Below are 15514 nucleotides of genomic sequence, written 5' to 3' on the forward strand. Positions count from 1 at the left end.
GGGGAAGGAGAAGGCCACAATTTTCAGGTCTCTAGAGATAACAATCTGCCAACATCTGCTCTACCTCAGACTCAGTGGCTTAAGTTACCCAGTCTGTAGTCTTGTAAGGACCTCACCACAGAAATGTCTAAAGAATGGGCCATGATTTTCACCTTTTAAAGCTCTCGGTTTGTTTAACAAATGTGCTGTCTCTGGGGCCCTAGGATAAAGTCAAGCACTCAGTGCTTAAATAGACTTGTTTTTCAGCTTGCCTGGATTAAAGGTGGCTTGCAAGCACTATTAGTGTGGGCCTGCCTAAATTGTGTGTTAACTCCTAATGTTCAAAAGTACTGCTGCAAAGATGATTTAAAAATAAAATATCCCATTAGTCTAATGTCTTTGTTGTTCTCCTTCGGGCCAAGCAGATACCTGAGACGCAGCTACATTTCTACTTCTAAGTAGAAATATATGCCATCTCCTTCCTATCTACTACCCTGGCTATATGAAACAATATTGCAGATTGAAATACAGAAATAAGTGAAGCTGTGTTGTTTACTGCATAGTAAAAGAACATTTATGCTCACTGAATTACTACATATAGGATATTTTATTTCTATCCAAATTCAACATTGTCTGACAATTCTTAGTAGTAGCTTGGGAAACTTTGGAATCAGCTCCTATATTGCTCACTATGTGGTAGGACACTAGCTTAGCTTCTCTGTGCCTCAGTTTCCTAACCCACAGAAGGAAAAGTGATTAACTCATTGATCTACTTTTTAGTAGTGTATGACTGTCCTAGTTTAGATTTCTACAGCTGTGAAAATGACCACGACCAAAATTAACTAGGGGAGGAAAGAGTTAATTTCACCTTACAAGTTCCAGTCCATCCTGAAGGGAAGCCAAGAGATAAGTGGTTTAGTCCCTAGGGGTAGCTGCAATTGGAGTCTCTAGCAGAATCTATAAGGTACCACTAGAACAAACTTGTTAGGTGTTGTTTGGAGTTTTTATAAAACCAAGCATTCTAATACATTCTTACGATTAAAACAGGAAAATCCTATGGATTGAAAATTCTAGGGTCTAGTGTCAAAGTAACTCAAACCATTAGCAGAATCTGTAAGGGTTTATTTTCCCAGTCAAAAGCAGAGATGCTGACAGAATGTTAGGAAGTTTGTGTGGAAGGAAAGGGGTAAACACTTGGGAAGGTAGTTACTGAAAGAAGAGGGAATACTGTTCATATAATATCGTTTAATGCTAGAAAAACAGAGTAAAATAGGTGGGACTATCTCCTAAAGACAAAATACCTGGATAGAGCCATTTGTGGCTCTTTCCCGGAAGGGATTCAATGGTACACATTTTTGCATAGGCGTTGGTTATGATTTTCCAGCAAACTGCATGAATACAGTGGTATAAGCACCTAAATACATGTAAACGAGACTTCAGGAAGATCAAATCACAAGGGTTTGATCAATAGGCAGATAATAAGAACGCATTCTGTTCAAGTGATCTAGGAAGCTATGTTCAGTGGTAAATGCCTGCAATCAGCAGCACTAGGGGGTTGAGGAAGGAAGATTGTAAGTTTGAGCCCAGTCCAGACTAAACAAATGAAATCCTATGAAACCTATCTCATCTCTGTCTCTCTCTCTGTCTCTCTCTCTGTCTCTGTCTCTCTCTCTCTCTCTCTCTCTCTCACACACACACACACACACACACACACACCCCAAGTCACTGTCACTGTAAGAGACCGTCCCAATGCAGCATTTAACCTCTGTCTTGGGGTCCCATACCTCCCCTATTTTAAAGGGCCTGCTCTGTGTTCATCTCTTTCAGAGCAGGTAGCCATTCCTTCCACACAAAGCAAGAGCAATGACAAAGATATGTCTTCCCATACGCTCTGTCCTTCTTAAGAAGTATCCTCTAGACCCCGAGGAACCTAGAGACTCCTGCTGAAATGGTTCTGAACTCATGTCCAGTCCTAGTTGAGGCATCCCTCTGTGGTCTGCCCTTCCACGGAGGAGTGACCCCAGCAGCGTGATTTACCGTAGAGCTCAAGTGCACCTGTGAAGAACTGAAACAAGCAAAGTCTCTCAGTGCGCCGCCGCCAGTCTTCGGATATGCCAGTGGCTAGAGAACGGGTCTTATGAGAACATGGTGTGAACACGGACGTTTGGCAGGGAGAAAAGTAATCAAGCTTTTGGAGTTTGATGGGGTGTGAACTTCCATTTATTGCTTAAGCTCATGGGTCAGCTCAGAATCTCTCATGAAGAAAACCGCCCCCTCCCCATGCTTCCTGGCACACCAAGTCCATTACTTTTTCTATCGGAGGGGGATATCAGTAGAACAAATTTGTTGGGCATTGTTTAGAGCTTTTATAAGGATAAATATTTTTAAAACATCCCTATGGTTAAAACACAAACAAGAGGAAAATCCTATGACGTGCAAATTCTAGGGTTTTTCAGAGCTTCCCCTCCAGCTCAGAACACTTTGGAACCTATGAAAAAAAAGTGGGAGTAGATAAAGGTTAACAGTTCTTCTGGCAATACATATCTCTGAAGGTCCAATTCTAATTTTTCTCTCTCATGAGATGGCTTTCACACCGCTACTCTGGGAGCGACAAAGTGCACAGGTTTGGATGAACCCTTCCCCATAAAGGGGGACAAGAAATGAAGTAGAGAAGGTTTGGTCTACTACGACTATCAACATGGCTAAATAAAAGTAGAAGTACCACAAACACACATTAAAAAACCGACATGACTTTTTCTCACAATTATTTCCCTAAATACTTTTAATGGAAGATTGATTTCTTTTTAGCATGAATTGATTAAGTAAAGGCTGTAAGAAGACAGGATTAGCAGGGCCAATCTTTTCCAAACTATAAAATTGGATATTATAGTATTTTTTTTAACTCCTGAGTTTTCAGAGAGAGTAAATTCAGATTCAAAAACAAAAACAAAAAAACAAAACAAAACAAAAAAAAACCAAAAAGACAAAAAAAAAAAAAACCAAAAACAAAACCAAAAACACTGACTTTCTCTTGTGTTTATACAATTAAGAGGTAAGAAGTGCACGGAACACCTTTACTCTGCTAACCCATGAACACAATGCTATTCCTGTTTTATCAGTAAGTACATTGCAGACGTCACTGGCAGACAGAATACTTCCAGTTTAGCAGGCTGGAATTATAACATGGTGAGTATCAAACGTCCAGTAAGCAAGACAGTAAGTCCCACACAAATGCCACCCAGCTCAAGTGCCGACTGTCTCCATTGCTCTACTCAAACTTTGCCCTACACCCAACTTAGGCACACTATGCAAGCAACCCTTTTAGGTATGAACTGTATCCATTCCAGCCATGGAGGCATATCACATACGGGATGGTAGACGGAGGCAGAAGAAGCAAATTTGACTGTGAAAGGTGGCTAACCACTCCTAAAACATTATTAGCCGACATGTTTCGTTTGCTACATCATATGGATTTGAAATAACTATTAATGTCAGAACCAGTTTGTTGACTTAATTTCTAATACTCATTTGCCAATTTTATTCTCGAAGAATGAGAATTCATTGTTAGGCTATTTTCTTAGCAAGTGGGTAGGTAATTTAAAGCTTGAAAGAAGGGAAAGGCATCAAGTGTACTGTGAGTTAACATGGTGAATTTAGATCACCTGCAGACAGAGTGAGTGTCTGTCATAAAACTCATGAAGGGCTAACATCTCCAGATGGGCTGGAGAAGCGACCCAGTCATGTTGTGAAAATATCAGGTTGTGCAAAAATGAAGAGTCGAGGTTGACTGTCCAATGCACACCTGGTTTGGTGACCGCAGTTTGTACCCCTACTTCTGGGGAAGCAGAGACAGGAAGATACCTGGAGCTCCAAAGCCAGCGAGTTCAGCCTGATTTCAAGATCCAGGTTTTTTTTTTTATTTTTTTTTATTTTTATTAACTTGAGTATTTCTTATATACATTTCGAGTGTTATTCCCTTTCCCGGTTTCCGGGCAAACATCCCCCTCCCCCCTCCCTAAATTAGAACCCTATCTCTACTTTTTTTTTTTTTTTTTGGTTCTTTTTTTTCGGAGCTGGGGACCGAACCCAGGGCCTTGCGCTTCCTAGGTAAGCGCTCTACCACTGAGCTAAATCCCCAGCCCAAGATCCAGGTTTCAGTGAGAAACCTTGCCTCGAAAAGACAAATTAGTGGTTCCTGAGGAACGACACATGGTTACTGGCCTGTGGCCTCACATATACCTGCACACAGGAGCACATACATACATGAGCGCGTGCGTACACACACACACACACACACACACACACACACACACACACACATACACACAGGACACACTCAATACTCTGGGTACTTAATCTCAGATAATATCAAGATAACAGGTAAAGATAGGACCCCACCTCAAAGTGGCAGTATGAGAAGGAGGCATCTGTAATAATCTGTCCTTTTCTGACCATGAGGGTGGGCTGTGTGCCAAACAGAAAGAATGACTGACCAGGACTAGGAGTGACACAATCTCTATAAAAAACGTTGCTTTGTACTACATTTGGTTTCCTTGGATATTTGAGAACCTTCTGGAAACTGCTTCAACCTTGACTCTCGTAAGAATAAGTATTAAAAGGCAAAACTACAGTTGCTCATTATCCTAAGACAGAATAAAAAAAAAATCAAGTCCTCAGGAAATCACATGAAAGTATTTGGTGGTGAATAGGGTTGGCATAGAGTACTAAAAGTTAAATAGCTAATAAGACTAATGTCGATAACCTTGATCTTCAATGTAAATGTCATGATGCATTTCTATCCTGCGTTGCTATCCTTCACCTTCTGAAATCTAAGAAATAAGTTGAAATATCCAATTCCTAAAAAGTGGAAGGAAATGCTCAGAAATTAACTGAACTGAGCCAAGAACTGTGCATATTGATCCTGTGGGGGGCATCAATGTATATCACTAAGCAGACATGTAAGCATGAATATATGAAAATCTCAACAATATAAAGATATGAAAGACTGAATGATAAGCGTGATATTGGCATTAATTCGAAACCCTTAGAAGGTCCATTACATTCGGTCTCTCTGCTTCCCGGATTTTACTTTCTACTCTGAAGACATTATCTTAACTTCATCGTACGAAAGGGGAGTTCTGACAGTTTTGGCTGGGTTAGAGATGTGCTCTGTAAACCACATAGAAATGTAAGGTCACCTTTGTTTAGCCACAGTTGAACCAGCAGTGACAAATGGGACTTCGTTAAGACTGTAGAGTTGTTATCTGTTCTTAGAAGGAACACACTATCACACAAGCTAAAAACAAGCCTGACACCTGGCTGTTGGAACAGATACAAATTTCCAAGCATACCAAACGACGTTTCTTGATGTGCTTTCTAAGATTTATGCAGCATTAACAGTGCCCTTTGAAAATTAACATTGAGCCTGAAATGCAAAGGGTTAAGTAGGTTAAACTAATTTAGCACAGAGATCAAATAAGCCTAGAACCTTAAAAACAGAGTGTCCACAAATAGACATTTTGCTTAAGGAACCCCAAATGCAGGGATGGCAAATCCTAAGCCACTGGTCTCAATGCTCCTTCGGACTACAGGGGAAAACAGTGGCCGACCTTTCCAACTGCAGGCTCCCTCGTCCGCACTCAATGGACACTGTGTTCTTCATCCCAGGGTTATTTCATGGTGATCGAATTTCATTTGCTCGGACTTTATCCGGGTAAATCGAACAGCCAAGGACTCCAGCGTTTCAGAGCTTCACTTTCTAACTAAAAAGTGGTACTATCTCTCTACTGCCATATGCAGTTTCCCCACAGTGGGAAGGACCCTGGCCATTGCAAAACAGTGCTATTAAGGAAAACCACCCTGGGCTCCACCTAGAAAACTCTGCTTCCAAATCCAAAGCTGAAGCAGAAAAGTGAAAAGCAATTATGCTCTCAAAATTGCCCTTTAAAAACTACAAACGAAAAATAAAAATTTCTATGTGTGTCTGCTACCTTAAATTCTAGGTAAGCTGATAAAAGCAGTGTTCCTTTTAAAATAAGTTTATATTTGTTCAAATGAAAATGAGTAGCCTAGGTCTAAATCAATCTGAAACAAACAAACAAACAAACAAACAAACAAACCCCCAAAAGGTGCTTTCTCCTGGATTTGCAATCACCATGTTTGCTAGATTAAACACACACACACACACACACACACACACACACACACACACACACACACATGCAAGCACGCAGGAACAAACACATGCACACACATAAAGACCAATGAACAGAACTGGCTTTGGAATATGTGAAACAATTCTCTGAAAGTTTGTGGCGAATCCTGTACAAGTTACACACCATAGGAATCCCCAATCTCAATTCCAACTATAATGAAGTCCTGTTCTGGACTCTGCTTCCCAAGGACAAGGATTGATGGGGAAAGGATTTATCATCAGCCCACACTTACAGCATGTTTAGAGATTGGAGCTCCGGTGTGGTAGTTTCCAGCAGGCTTCCAGAGCCACATGGCTCTGCGTGAACCTGAATATTTTAGCTGCTTATTTTAAAACAGCTGTTCTAATTGCTACTTTATTCTTACATGTGGGAATATATACGTATTACATTTTCATGTATGCATAAACAACAATTAATGAAAAAATAGGCCATGGGTTTGAAAGACATCAAGGAGAGGTGTATGTATGTTTTTTGGAAGGAGGAAAGTGAAGGAGGAAATAACGTAATTATACTATAATATCAAAAATAAATAATTTTTTAAAGAGAAGAGCCAAAAAATGTCATCCTTGAAACCCTGGCTACAGGTAATAGGCACAACAGGTTATATTTATGTACTGACATATATACATGTATGATAATAATCAGACAAGACAAATATGTCAATTTGAGAAGGCGTGGGGAGGAACTGAGAGGACTTGGAATGAAGGCTAAGAACAGTGGTCCTCAACCTTCCTAATGCAGTTCTTCATGTGGTGGTGACCGCCCACCCCGAAATCATTTTTGTTGTTACTTTATAACTGCAACTTTGCTACTGTTATGAATCATAACATAAATACCTGACATGCAGACCGAGGAAGGACTGTTCAGCCAATCATCACACTGAGAACCGCTGGCTTACAAGGAGGAACGAGAAAGTAGGAAGCAGCATATTCTTTTATTTGATGAAAATATCAATAACATTTATAATTAATACAAATAAAGAAATCTTTTTTTAAGATAAAACTACTACCCTGTCTTCAGTAAAAATCCCATTTGGTTATCTGGTTGCAATATTGCCAAGTCAAGAGTCGATCAGGGGAGCCTCCAGCAACAACATTCCCTGTCAACTTGGAAAGGCAGTGAGTGAGGATTCAGGACAAAGAGAGGGAGAGCTAGGACTCTATCTTGTTGCGGCTCTTCCCTCAGATAGTTGCCTTTCTGCTACTTTGTTACTCATCTTCTGCTTACAAATTCTTGCTAAATTCACCACTAACACAGAGGTTTTGCAGGCATCTCTGAAATCTGAGAACCGGCTTGGCTATCTGACAGATTTCTCAGTGGATAGTTCTCCTGGCTTCACTCCAGTCTCTGTAAACCCTCAGGTTTCAGTTCCTGATATTCCAAAGATTATTCGCGATTCATCTAGAAAAATCCCTACGAGCAGCTACAAGCACTTTAACATTGCCCGCACTTAGTGGTTTATCATGTCTTACTTAACCAGATGACATTTCTCGGTTATTTTTGAAATTGTTTTTGTTAGTTCTAATCATGCGTGTGTATGTGTCATTGTATGTGTGGCTATGTGTATGTGAGCTCAGGTTCCTGGGAAGCCTAGGGGAATCAGATCATCTCAAGCTAGGTTATAGGCATTGCAAGCTATCAAATCTTCAGTTCTCTGCAAGAGCAGTGAGCATTCTCAATCACTGAGACTTCTCTCCTGCATCTGCTTTCCACAGGTGTTTGAGCAAACATGAATGTTATTTTGTAGATAACTTTGTAGTGAAGACTTGACAGCATAATCAGGAAACCCGATAAAGAGGCGAGCTCATTTTAGATGATCAGATAGGACTGGTGTCCACAGCAAGAATGGATTTGAGGTTTCCTTGGTGAAGCAGACACTTTGCCTAGGACTGCAGATCCATCTGGCACAGCAGGACTCTCTCCTGCCCATCTATCTTTTGTGGTTTGCTGTGTGGCTGACAGCTTCTGTAACCTAACTGCATATAATGTTAACCTTTTACATGCATCTCCTCAGATCATGCATTTGTGGTTGACTCTAGTGGTCACTTAATGGGCCCACACTGTCCTTCTAGAAATTTCTCATGTCCGTTAGTGCTCTGCTGTCCCGATCACTATCAGAACATGATTGGGATTCTTACTATTTCACCCCCCCGCCCCCGGTTCTCTAACCGACTGGTGTCCATGTTTTGAGAGTCTCCCTGTGTCCTGTGCCTTTGTGCAACTGTGGTGGCTTAGCTTTCATAGAGATGGCATCTGGGACCTTGTTCCACTCCTATCCCTTTTCTCATATTCACGAACTTTATCTGTGGGGCACCTATGTTCAGTTCTCACCCACTATGTCTTGTTTACCTTTCCCTAACTCCTAAAAGAAATGTCTGTGGAAAGCAGACTACTAGCATCCCGGATCTGCTTCATCTATTGGCGGTTCCACTGTCCTAACTTCTCCTAGACCATGTCAGCTACCTGGGATGACTTTCTTATTCCTCTCTCAGGTCTCTTAAGATTCTTGATGAACAATCTGTGCGACCTGCTCTGACCATCCTAAAGTCCATTGATGATGTTTTCAAAAATGATTATATTCGTTATCCCACAATTTATAATTTGGTAATCGACCCTGGTTTGCTTTATGGAAACCTCACATTAATGGCACATGCATTATATACTCTTACCTATCTCTAACTCTTAATCTGAGCACACACATATTTCCATTTATCTCCACCTCAGGAATGATAAGATGGTTTGAGGGAAAAAAAAGATCCTTAGCAAATATCTAATGAGTGATCTACTTTGTAGGACTCGTGGAATGTTTTTAACTTTAAAAATGTTTTGTATTGTGATGTTGATATTAATGCACGGTCTTGGAGATTGTATAAGGAAGGAAAGATTAGGGTTAATGGTGAAGTGTTTGCGTGTCAGGCTGACAAAGGGTTAATTGTGCTGGCTAGTTTTATAGCAATTTGACACAAGCTATCGTCATCTAAGACGGGAAACCAAAATTGACAGATTATTTCCACAAGATCAGGCTGTAGGCAAGCCTGCAAGACATTTTCTTAATTAGTGATTGATAGGGGAGGGCTCGTCCCATTGTGGGCACTGCCATCCCTGGCAGATTGTTCTGGATTCTATAAGAAAGCGGGCTGAGAAAGCCATAGGGAGCAAGTCAGTAAGCAGCATCCCTCCATGGCCTCCTGGTTCCTGTCCTGTTAGTACCTAACCCAACTTTTTTCTATGATGAACAGTAATGTAGAAGCATAAACCAGATAATTCCTTTCCTCTCTAAGCTACTTTTGGTCATGGCGTTTCCTCACAGCAACAGAAACCCTAAGGGACATCCTGACTAGATGACAATGCAGAACACTGCCTTTGTGATTTCCCCAGAGAAGCCAAGAATGGCCCTGATTAACCGTTTCACTTAGGGTTAAACAAAAAAAGGCAGACGACACTGATTTTATACTGTTGCTCTTACTCCAAGTTTAAAGTGTGAGGGAGAAAAAGAGGAGCCCACGCATGGACGTGGGAAAACAATCTCTTGCTACAAGCAAGCTCAGATACAAAGCAAGAGGCATTTCACTGGGTCGGCTAAGGGCAAAGACGGTGTAAAACTAAACAGATGTTAGGATTCCTTTCAAGTCAGATGGCCGAAACTATATTGGGAATTAGGGGAGGGAACAAATAAATCTCGAAAGTATTACAGTCACCCTAAGTGTATTCATGCTTTCATTCCATGCATAATCCCAGCTTCTGAAGGTCGATGTTAAGTGTTGAGCTAAAAACTGTGGATTGAGTCCATCCAAGTATTAGTCAGGGCATCAGAGGTGTAAACAGAATAGAAGATACACAGAAGAGACTGTTCTTTAATACGTTACAAAACTCTAAACAGGCAAAGCCATCTTCTGATTTTAAAGCAGTCTTAGAAGCAATGAAGGGGACTGTTGGTAACCATTAATGTGGCCCTGCACACTAGCTATTGGGGAAGTACCCTGATTTTGTTGTCAACCTGTCCTTTTGGAGAGTGTTTTCAGAATGGCCTTGGCACAGGTGCTGGGGACGACAATAATCACCTCCAGTTTCCTCCCTGTTGTCTGTGACCTCAGCATGTGAAGGAGCAGAGGGAGGGTCAGTATATAGCTATCATAGTATACTCATGTGTATACATTAACTCGAGGCCAAGAGGAACTGATCTTTAATTAAATCTATTCCTGGACAATTGCATACATGTGCATAACGCTTTCTAATTACAATTGTTCTCCCCCTCCTATCCACAACCACCGCCCTTAAATCTACTTAAGATTTCGTCAGATTGTTGAAATATTTGTTCCCTTGTGACCTAACATTTCTCTGGCCCTCCTCAGAACATCACAAAAGCAAAGGATGTTCCTGGACTCCAGCTAGGAGTGTGCAACTTATTATTATTTCAAAATGCAAAGTAAAACATACTTCTTGATTTTTTTTTTTTTTAGAAAAAGCTCATAGATAGTAGTGACATCTACTTGTCAGTAAAAAGGCTACATTTTGTGATGTAGCTGATGTTTTGGAACAGGAATAAAACTGCTTTAAAGAACAGTGTGACTTTGGAGAAGCAGCAGGCATACAATTTGGTGTTATTGAGAGCTCACCTTTGAAGTCCCCGGACAGCATTAAAATCCAATGAGCCCAGCTTTAAAGTTAATCAGGGATAAAAACATGCAAGGAGACTGGCCATTGCCACATCCCTCTGTCAGTCCTTCAACTTTGGAGTCCCATACCTTTCCCCTCCTCTTTTCACTCAGGTGCTGGTAATCTTAAGTTATAACAGCAAATAGAAAACAGTTGTGTACCACGGGAGGGCTTAGGCAAACACGGGAGTCTGGCTTGTCATTTCAGCCGAATAAAAAGTCACAGAGTAACCCAGCAAGTTCCTGTTAGGAATTACTGAATGCAAATAGGGAGCATTGACTTACCTTGGTTATCTTGAATCAATTAAGTATCTTCAGTGAGTCCTTCCCAGGGAGAAGCAACGAGCAAAGAGGCTTTGACCTAGCTTGAATGACTCCTTCTGTCTCTGGGTGGGTATTTATCAGACCTCTCAGTGAAATAACACACACACACACACACACACACACACACACACACACATTCTCTCTCTCTCTCTCTCCCTCTCCCTCTCCCTCACCCTCTCCCTCTCTCCCTCCTGCTCCCTCCCCCTCTCTTTCTCACACAGAAAGAGATTAAATTGCTTCTACCAAGAATGCTTTCTCTACTGCTTATTATGGAACGGGCCACGAAGTGCAAACACCCTTGGCCAGTCTTCTACGTATCAGCAAATCAATGTGGAAACTGCTAAGCCGCTACGAACTGAAAGCTGTCTCGCCGACAGGTCTTACAGGAGCTGCTCGGTGAAGATACACAAGTAAAACTAATTTCAAGCGTGCCGTCTGCTTTACTAAGTGTCTCTGACTGAGACGGAGGCACCGCTCAGATCCAATGCGTAATTTCTAGTATAAACGTGTCGGAAAGACTTTTCACGGGGCTTGTAAAACGCATTTAACTTATACTGACTTAAACTGTCAATATCGTGACGTTTAAGGCTCCCTTATTAAGTACTCCTAGACTCTGGCTGTTTTTCTCATGTTCTTTCCTACCCAAGGCATCCTCTGCCAGGAGACGCAGGGGAGGGGAGGGGCTATCTTAGCTTCTCTCCTGGACTTTCCTATACCTGGCTTCAGCTCTCCAAGCTTCAGACAGACTTCTGAGGACCCTCCTCAGAAGACTTTTGGTCTGCTCTAGTCCCCAAGTGTGGCCAGGGAGGCTCAGGAGCGTTAGTACTCCAAAGTGCCAAAATTACAACACTCATCAAAACAAATCCTCCCCCAAACAAAAGTAAATCCTTAGTCAGCTGTTTAGATCCCTCGTAAGCTCTTGTAGGCTCCCCTACCCTGGGGAGGGAGAACAGCAGCATTGGACAGTAAGAGAGGTCCCCTTAGGTCCCCCTGTTCGAATGGCAAAGAGAAATTGCAGAGGCTGGGATCCAGAATGTTTGACACATTCCTCTTCTCTCTTCCAGGACAGGGCACACAAAGCATAAAATAATTTGATAAAGTTGTCTCAACATAGCAACAAGTAATATTTTGAAATTTCACTTACTATTGACATGACAAGGGATGGATGCCTGTGCAACTCAAAGCCTCTGGCTGTTGCTACTTTCGAAACCAGGTACATGAACGACTATGAGACACAAACAACAATGAAAGAGGAGTGGGGAAAGGGAGGGGAGGGAGAGAGAGAGGGAGGGTAGGCGATCACAGGTCTTGACTTCCCCCACCGTTTGGCCGACCTTCTATGCTGTTTTGTAGGTACCTGTGGGCTTTGACTGAAGGCTCCTTACCTCAGCAGCACCCATGTTTCTATCACTTGAGGTGCCGGAGATGTATGTCCACACAAGCAGACCTGAATCCATAGTAAACCCAGGCACTGGGGGATGCCTCAGGCCCCTTGCTCACACCAGTGGCCACCCCTCTCACCCGGGACTCTAACTTGACCAAGTTCCTTCTGCCCACTGATCTCATCTGTAAAGTACATATTAAATATTGCCTCCCTTTCCCTACCTCCCTGCTTCACAGTCATGGCCATACTTGCCTGGATTGTGCCTTGAACAAACCACTACAACTCTTGGAGGTTTTCCCTTGGGGGATCCCAACCAACACTGTTAGCCATGAGGAACTTCTTATTCTGTCTTGGGAAAATGCATAACTATAGTTGAACCACTAGTAAAGAAAAGCAGAAGCTTATGTGTTTTACTAGCAAACTGACTGGCACTTTATTATGATTAAAATGCCATAATCTAATTGATCTAGACCATAAATTACTTTATAATAGCATATGGGGGCAGTGTGTATGTGTGTGTGTGTGTGTGTGTGTACATGCATACATGTGTGTGTACATGTATGCATGTGTGTGTACATGTATGCATGTGTGTGTGTGTACGCATGTGCACATGTTTACCTAAGCATGTATGAAGGCTAGAAGAAGTCATGTATCTTTCTCTATTGCTCTCCATGTTGGTTTTTGAGACACTGTCTCCCAGCAGCAAACTTGGAGCTCTTTTATCTAGGCTGACTGGCCAGGGAACTCCCGGGAATCCACTGTCATTGCTCTCTAAGTGCTGTTCTTGCTCTTATACTCAACTCTATGCTGGTGCTCTTGATCCAGACTGAGGCTGTCTCATCTAAAAGGCCAGTACCTACAACATCGATATTATAGTAACTTGGTATATTTAGATGGCAGTACAAATATTATCACGATGCAAATTCTCTGCATTTTCTTAGAAATAAGGATTCTGACTCATAACACACACACACACACACACACACACACAAACACACACACAGACACAAGGAGTAGCTAAACTGAACACTATTTTAAATGAAGACAATGTCTTCCCTAAAAACAATGATATAATACAACGTAAGTCAACTTTAAACACAAGGAACTAAAACTCAGTAATAAAGGTAATTACTGAGAGGTAGAATGTAATCAGTCACAATATACAAATTAGGAAAGCTGATGTTGCTTGCTTCCTTTCAAGTCACAATGTAGACATGGATGGGATCTAATTCTGCTCCTTTGTGTATAGGTAGGAACCAACAGTCTTCCACTTTGGCACAGGAATGAGTATAAAATTCTTTTCAACTATTCTGTTTCATCCCAGCCCATCCAGGTAAACAAACTTAATCTTGCCCATTCCATACGACTGGTGTTATAAATCTGTGGAAATAGTGTCCAGTAAGTGTCTAGGAAAATGGAAGCAAAATGAACAATATGTTTCTAGAACTTTGGACAAAAACAAGTTTTACACCGGGTTGTTTACATGGTTTCCAGCAATTTCTTAAGATGTATTATTTTGAAAAAACAAATGATCTAAATAATATTAATAAAATTTTTAGATGACCTTTGTAGAAAAATTTGTCACCTGGCTAGAAGACTTCATTATTTTTCACAGAGATGGAAAGGATTATATAGCAGAACATCTTAGTCAAGTGAGTCCCTTGTCCCATGAGGGCTTTGGTGACATGAATTCCAAACAATGCTGACTAACTTGACTTTTGGAACTCCTGTCACCCAAGCCCTCGTGGGACAGAGGACTCACTTAAGAAATTGTGTGTGTGTGTGTGTGTGTGTGTGTGTGTGTGTGTGTGTGCGCGCGCGCGCGCGCTCGTGTTGCGGAAGGGGGCAGAATACATTCCTAACTAACACCCTAGTGTTTGAAAATGTTGCTTTTTAGAAAAAGGTGATTGATTGCTTTCCAATGACAATAGTTTGAACACACAGACACATGGTGGTAAGGATTGCCTTTAGGGAGACATTCGGGTTGAAGACGTCTCCATTTTTTTTTTTGAGGATATTATATACATACCTTTTTGTATCTTTTATGTAAAACTGATGCTCTTTTTCTCCTGTTTTGTTCACTTACTTCTAAGAATCTCTCTATTCTTATGTGCACGAGTGTTCCTGTTTCTATATCTGTATTCTTCACACTCATGCCTGGTGCCCTCGGAAACCAGAAGAAGGCAGTGCATGCCTGGGAAAGGAAGCTACAGATGCTTTTACACTACCATGGGGGTGCTATGTCCTCTGGTAGAGCAGCAAGCATTCTCACCCACTGAGCCATCTCTGCGGCCTCTTGCTCATTACTTCTGTGAAGGTCAAAGCAAAAGAGCAAACCATTTATTGCACACATCCACATTGGTCTGTGATCTGCAGACAAGACAGCTGGAGCCAAGCAGTAGATGTGCTTCCAGGGAATTATACACACACACACACACACACACACACACACACACACACACATATGTATATATATATATATATAAATTTTAGTTTACTAGTGGTTAATGAACAATTTCAAGACAGCACAGAAGATATAGTAATCTGTAGATTTAGTTCCAGTTTACATAAATGTTATGTTTTTAATATTATATATGTATAATTAGATAAGGTTTTGTTAAAATCATGCTGTGGAACCACAGAGTGCAGAGTGTAGAAATATTTCTGACAACCGTAAGTCAAGCCTATTATGCACGGCTCAGGAGACAGGCTGGGAAGGTTGAACAAACTGTCAAAGTCAAGAGGTGGGTTCCTACAAAGACGTCTACACTGCGGGCCTGCTCATCTCAAGAGAGAATATTCTGTAATTCAGATAAACACATGCACGGCATTTGTGAAACTTTGCTGTTTATACGTTAAATTATCCAAGTCACAAGGGTGGACCCAGAGCTGGGAGCTGGTCCTTTTACATGTACTGCTCAGAAGCTGAACTGGTCCTTCTGGGAGGCACAGGGAGG

At 41.5% G+C, this 15514-nt stretch overlaps 1 protein-coding gene across 43 annotated transcripts in view; it reads right to left on the minus strand.

Annotated features, from left to right (window-relative positions):
* Rims1 (regulating synaptic membrane exocytosis 1) overlaps positions 1–15514 on the minus strand; it is a 499647-nt gene that overhangs the window by 21960 nt on the left and 462173 nt on the right. The window contains exon 1 of one of the 43 annotated variants that reach the window (XM_063267786.1): positions 11135–11287. The gene's annotated coding sequence lies outside the window, so the exon portion shown is untranslated. 43 annotated transcript variants of the gene reach the window in all.

The sequence above is a fragment of the Rattus norvegicus genome, chromosome 9, assembly GCF_036323735.1.
Source record: "Rattus norvegicus strain BN/NHsdMcwi chromosome 9, GRCr8, whole genome shotgun sequence".
Classification (NCBI taxonomy): domain Eukaryota; kingdom Metazoa; phylum Chordata; class Mammalia; order Rodentia; family Muridae; genus Rattus; species Rattus norvegicus.